This window comes from Odocoileus virginianus, chromosome 5 (genome assembly GCF_023699985.2).
Source record: "Odocoileus virginianus isolate 20LAN1187 ecotype Illinois chromosome 5, Ovbor_1.2, whole genome shotgun sequence".
Lineage (NCBI taxonomy): Eukaryota > Metazoa > Chordata > Mammalia > Artiodactyla > Cervidae > Odocoileus > Odocoileus virginianus.
Window position 1 is genome coordinate 40,179,941 of NC_069678.1, and position 6,000 is coordinate 40,185,940.

The window sequence follows — 6,000 nt, forward strand, 5'->3', positions numbered from 1 at the left end:
ACTGGGAAGGACAGCTTATAGGGTTGATTAGCTATTATTTGCTGGGTTCTATGCTAGGGAATTTAAATATACTATCTGTATTTAGATCTTCAAAATACCCTGGAGTGTTTTTCTCCATACCTTACAAATTTACATAAAAAGAAAAAAAAAACTGGCATGTGATTAGTAAAAATGATGCTAAGGTTTAGGTACATACCTTCTGATTACAAATTGAATACACACAATTAAATCTTCACTGAATGAATTATGGATCATTAGTTCTTGTTAATTTATTGATTCATGGATGTTTAAATAGTCCATAAAACTCCTATGAAAGGCAGCTTTGCCAGTAGTACTTAAGAGTAAACAGAAATAACTTTGAGATCATTTTTTTTGAAAAATCAAAATTTGCACTCGAAAATCTCTTCTAAAATTGACTTCAGTTTCCATTTATAGCTTGTATCACATATAAGGTATCTCTGACATAATTTTTAAATAATAATCCAAGAAAATTCTTCATAAGAACTTTAAGTAATACACTCAAGTATTTAAAAAGTTTCATTTTTATATATATCTTGCTGAAACTCATTTTACTTCCTTTTTAAATGAAAAATACAAGAATAATAGATTTTAAAAATCTTATCCCTTATTTTCTAAATTGAATCCTGCCTCTGTATTCAGTGTTTTTCTGTAAATAAAGCTAGACTTTCAAAGACTAATTTTAATAGTATTGCAGGCAGATTCTTTACTCTTTTAGCCACCAGTCTCAAGAATCATTGTCAAATTCAGAGCAGAATTTTAAAATATTGGCAAGTTCAATTCAGTTCAGTTCAGTCACTCAGTTATTTCTGACTCTATGTGACCCTATGGACTGCAGCATGCCAGGCCTCCCTGTCCATCACCAACTCTCAGAATTACTAAGACTCATGTCCAGCTAGTCGGTGATGCCAACCAACCATCTCATCCTCTGTCGTACCCTTCTCCTCCTGCCTTCAGTCTTTCCCAGCATCCGGGTTTTTTCAAATGAGTCAGTCCTTCGCATCAGGTGGCCAAAGTATTGGAGTTTCAGCTTCAGCATCAGTCCTTCCAATGAATATTCATGGCTGATTTCCTTTAGGATGGCCCGGTTGGATCTCCTTACAGTCCAAGGGACTCTCAAGAGTCTTCTCCAACACCACAGTTCAAAAGCATCAATTCTTCAGTGCTCAGCTTTCTTTATAGTCCAACTCTCACATCCATACATGACTACTGGAAAAAGCATAGCTTTGACTAGACAGACATTGTTGGCCAAGTAATGTCTGTGCTTTTTAATATGCTGTCTAGGTTGGTCATAACTTCTTTTCCAAGGAAAAGCCTCTTTTAATTTCATGGCGGCATCTGCAATGATTTTGGAGTCCAAAAAAATAAAAAGTCTGTCACTGTTTCCACTGTTTCCCTATCTATTTGCCATTAAGTGATGGGATCAGATGCCATGATCTTAGTTTTCTAAATGTTGAGTTTTAAGCTAATTTTTTCACTCTCCTCTTTCACTTTCATCAAGAGGCTCTTTAGTTCTTTGCTTTCTGCCATAAGGGTGGTGTCATCTGCATATCTGAGGTTATTGATATTTCTCCTGGCAATCTTGATTCCAGCTTGTGCTTCATCCAGTCTAGCATTTCTCATGATGTACTCTGCATATAAGTTAAATAAGCAGGGTGACAATATACAGCCTTGACGTACTCCTTTTCCTATTTGGAACCAGTCTGTTGTTCCATGTCCAGTTCTACCTGTTGCTTCTTGATCTGCATACAGATTACTCAAGAGGCAGGTCAGGTGGTCTGGTATTCCCATCTGTTGAAGAATTTTCCACACTTTGTTGTGATCCACACAGTCAAAGACTTTGGTATAGTCAATAAAGCAGAGATAGATGTTTTTCTGTAACTCTTTTGCTTTTTCGATGATCCAGCAGATGTTGACAACTTAATCTCTGGTTCCTCTGCCTTCTCTAAAACCAGATTGAACATCTGGAATTTCACAGTTCATGTACTGTTAAAGTCTGGATTGGAGAATTTTGAGCATTAGTTTACTACTGTGTGAGATGAGTACAATTGTGCGATAGTTTGAGCATTCTTTGGCATTGCCTTTCTTTGGGATTGGAATGAAAACTCACCTTTTCCAGCCCTCTGGCCACTGTTGAGTTTTTGCTGGCATATTGTGTGCAGCACTTTCACAGCATCATCCTTGAGGATTGCAATAGCTCAACTGGAATTCCGTCACCTCCACTAGCTTTGTTCATAATGATGCTTCCTAAGGTCCACTTGACTTCACATTCCAGGATGTCTGACTCTAGGTGAGTGATCATACCATTGTGATTATCTGGGTCATGAAGATCTTTTTTGTGTATTTCTTCTGTGTATTCTTGCCACCTTGTCTTAATATCTTCTGCTTCTGTTAGGTCCATACCATTTCTCTCTTTTATTGTGCCCATCTTTGCATGAAATTTTCCCTTGGCATCTCTAATTTTCTTGAAGAGATCTCTAGTCTTTCCCATTCTGTTGTTTTCCTCTATTTCTTTGCACTGATCACTAAAGAAGGCTTTCTTATCTCTCCTTGCTATTCTTTGAAACTCTGCATTCAGATGGGTATATCTTTCCTTTTCTCCTTTGCTTTTCACTTTTCTTCTTTTCACAGCTTTTTGTAAGGAACCCTGAGACAGCCATTTTGCTTTTTTGCACTTCATTTTTGGGGATGGTCTTGATCCCTGTCTCCTGTAGAATGTCATGAACCTCCATCCATAGTTCTTTAGGCACTCTGTCTATCAGAGCTAGTTCCTTAAATCTAATTCTCACTTCCACTGTATAGTCATAAAGGATTTGGTTTAGGTCATACCTGAATGATCTAGTGGTTTTCCCTACTTTCTTCAATTTAATTTTGAATTTGGCAATAAGGAGTTCATGATCTGAGCCACAGTCAGCTCCCGGTCTTATTTTTGCTGACTGTATAGAGTTTCTCCATCTTTGGCTGCAAAGAATATAATCAATCTGATTTCACTGTTGACTATCTCATGATGTCCATGTGTAGAGTTGTCTCTTGTGTTGTTGGAAGAGGGTGTTTGCTATGACCAGTGTGATCTCTTGGCAAAACTCTGTTAGCCTTTTCCCTGCTTCATTCTGTACTCCAAGGCCAAAGTTTCCTGTTACTCCAGGTGTTTCTTGAATTCCTACTTTTGCATTCCAGTTCCCTATAATGAAAATGACATCTTTTTTGGGTATTCTAGAAGGTCTTGTTGATTTTCATAGAATCATTCAACTTCAGCTTCTTCAGCATTACTGGTCTGGGCATAGACTTGGATTACTGTGATATTGAATGGTTTGCTTTGGAAATGAACAGAGATCTGTCCTTTTTGAGACTGCATCCAAGTACTGCATTTCAGACTCTTTTGTTGACTATGAGGGTACTCCGTTTCTTCTAAGGGATTCTTGCCCACAGTAAAGCTGTAATGGTATCTGAGTTAAATTCACCCATTCCAGTCCATTTTAATTCATTGATTCCTAAAATGTCAACATTCACTCTTGCCATCTCCTGTTTGACCACTTCCGATTTGCCTTGATTCATGGACCTAACATTCCAGATTCCTATGCAGTATTGCTGTTTATAGCATCGGACTTTGCTTCTATCATCAGTCACATCCACAACTGGGTGTTGTCTTTGCTTTGGCTCAGTCTTCATTCTTTCTGGAGTTATTTCTCCCCTGATCTTCAGTAGCATACTGGGCACCTACGGACCTGGGGAGTTCATCTTTCAGTTTCCTATCTTTTTGCCTTTTCATACTATTCATGGGATTCTCAAGGCAAGAATACTGAAGTGGTTTGCCATTCCCTTCTCCAATGGACCACATTTTGTGAGAACTCTCTACCATGACCCGTCCATCTTGGGTGGCCCTACAAGGCATGGTTAATAGTTTTTTTGAGTTAGATAAGGCTGTGGTCCATGTGATCAGATTGGTTAGTTTTCTGTGGTTGTGGTTTTCAGTCTGTGTGCCCTCTGATGGAGAAGAATAAGAGGCTTAAGGAAGCTTCCTGATGTGAGAGACTGACTGAGGGGGAAACTGGATCTTATTCTGATGGGCGGGGCCATGCTCAGTAAATCTTTAATCCAATTTTCTGTTGATGGGTGGAGCTGTGTTCCAGTCCCTGCTCTTTACCTGGGCCAAACTATGGTGGATGTAATGAAGATAATGGCAACCTCCTTCAAAGGTCCCATGCATGTACTGCTACACTCAGTGCTTACCACCCTGCAGCAGGCCACCACTGACCCACACCTTCACTGGAGACTCCTGGACACTCCCAGGCAAGTCAGGGTCGGTCTCTTGTGGGGTCACTGCCCCTTTCTCCTGGGTCCTGGTGTTCACCTAGAGCCAAAGGTCTAGAGGAAGTGTGAGCATGAGTCATTCATGTAACTGCAGAATGTGGAAATGGGCGGGTGATTGAGGAAAGATGGAGATGAAGTTTGGGGTTACAGAAAGGTTAGATGAAGCTCAGTATATACAATGGAGAGTGTGAGGTGTAAGGACTATGACTGGAGTGCTCAACAAGAGGTGGAACATGAAAGACATTATCAATCATATGGGGCTTGAACTTCACGCAGAGTAGAAAGGAAAGTCATTAGAAGGTTTTAAAGAGGAGAGTGAAAATATCAGATTTGTACTTTAGAAAGACTCTGTCAGCAAGGTGGAGAATGATTGAAATAGGGCCACATTGCTTGCACATATGTTGTGTGAGTTAGAAAAACAACTGGTGAACTAGAAAAGTGTATTCCCACTGGGCAGAGGAACGATCAGATATTGCCGCCCCTCCCCCACCTTAATCTTGGGAGCTGAGTTTGGACTGTATCTTACCCTTAGTCTCCATGCCCCTGACAAGACTGGGTGCTTTCAGGCAGGGCACAACCTGCACAGTGGTTCACAGTGGCTCAGTTTGCAAAAGGTTATGTAGGAGTCCAGGTGAGGGACGCTGGGGGCATGAACTAAGGATAAAGAAAGGTGGAGGACTTTTTGAGTCACTCAGAACTGACAAGGGTTTGGCCACTGGTTGTAAGAGGGTAAAGAGTGGGAATGGAAAAGTTTCTGTATGTGTAAGTGTGTTCAAATATTCAGTACTTCATCCTTCCCTCTCTCCTGTTCTATTCTCTTTTCTTAGGATGCGGTCCTGTCCTCCAAAGAGCTCACTGTATCGTTGAGGGGTGTTAGGGAGGCTTATGTCAGATGTAAGAGGTAAATGCTTTTGGAAGTTAGATTCATTATGAAGAGTGGAGAGTTGTATGCAAAGAGAATCCTCTCTTCTGCCCGAGAGTGGTAAAGACAGCTAGGGATGGTAGTAGAGGTGGGGTTTTAAAAGAGAAACACATTCAGGGGCAGAAGATGGGGCCTGAAGGTGGTAGAATTAGAAATGAGGACACCACTATCTGAGGATAAGATAAGACAAATATCTGACAACTAAGAAGAGGGTTCTCACCGGACACCAGATCTGCTGGTGCCTTCATCTTCATTTCCTGGGCTCCAGAACAGTGAGAAATAAATTTCTTTTGTTTAAGACACCCAGTCACTTAGAGGGGTAGGATGGAAGAGGGAAGGGAGGCCCAAAAGGGCCTGATTCACATTATTGCTTGGCAGAAACCAGCACAGCATTGTAAAGCGTGTGCATACATGCTAAGTCGCTTCAGTCCTAACCACTTAATAATAGTGATCTCAATCAACACAGCGAGTAAAATCACTCAGAGATGTCCGACTCTGTGCCACGCTATCGGCTGTAGCCCACCAGGTTCCTCTGTCCATGGGATTCTCCAGGCAAGAATACTGGCGTGGGTTGCCATTCCCTCCTACAGGGGGACCTTTCTGATCCAGGGATCAAACCTGTGTCTCTTACATCTCCTGCATTGGCAGACAGGTTCTTTACCACTAGTCCCACCTGGGAAGCCCTTGTAAAGCAATTATCCTCTAATTAAAAAGAAAAATAAATAGAAATGGAGAAGGACGAAAGGGGT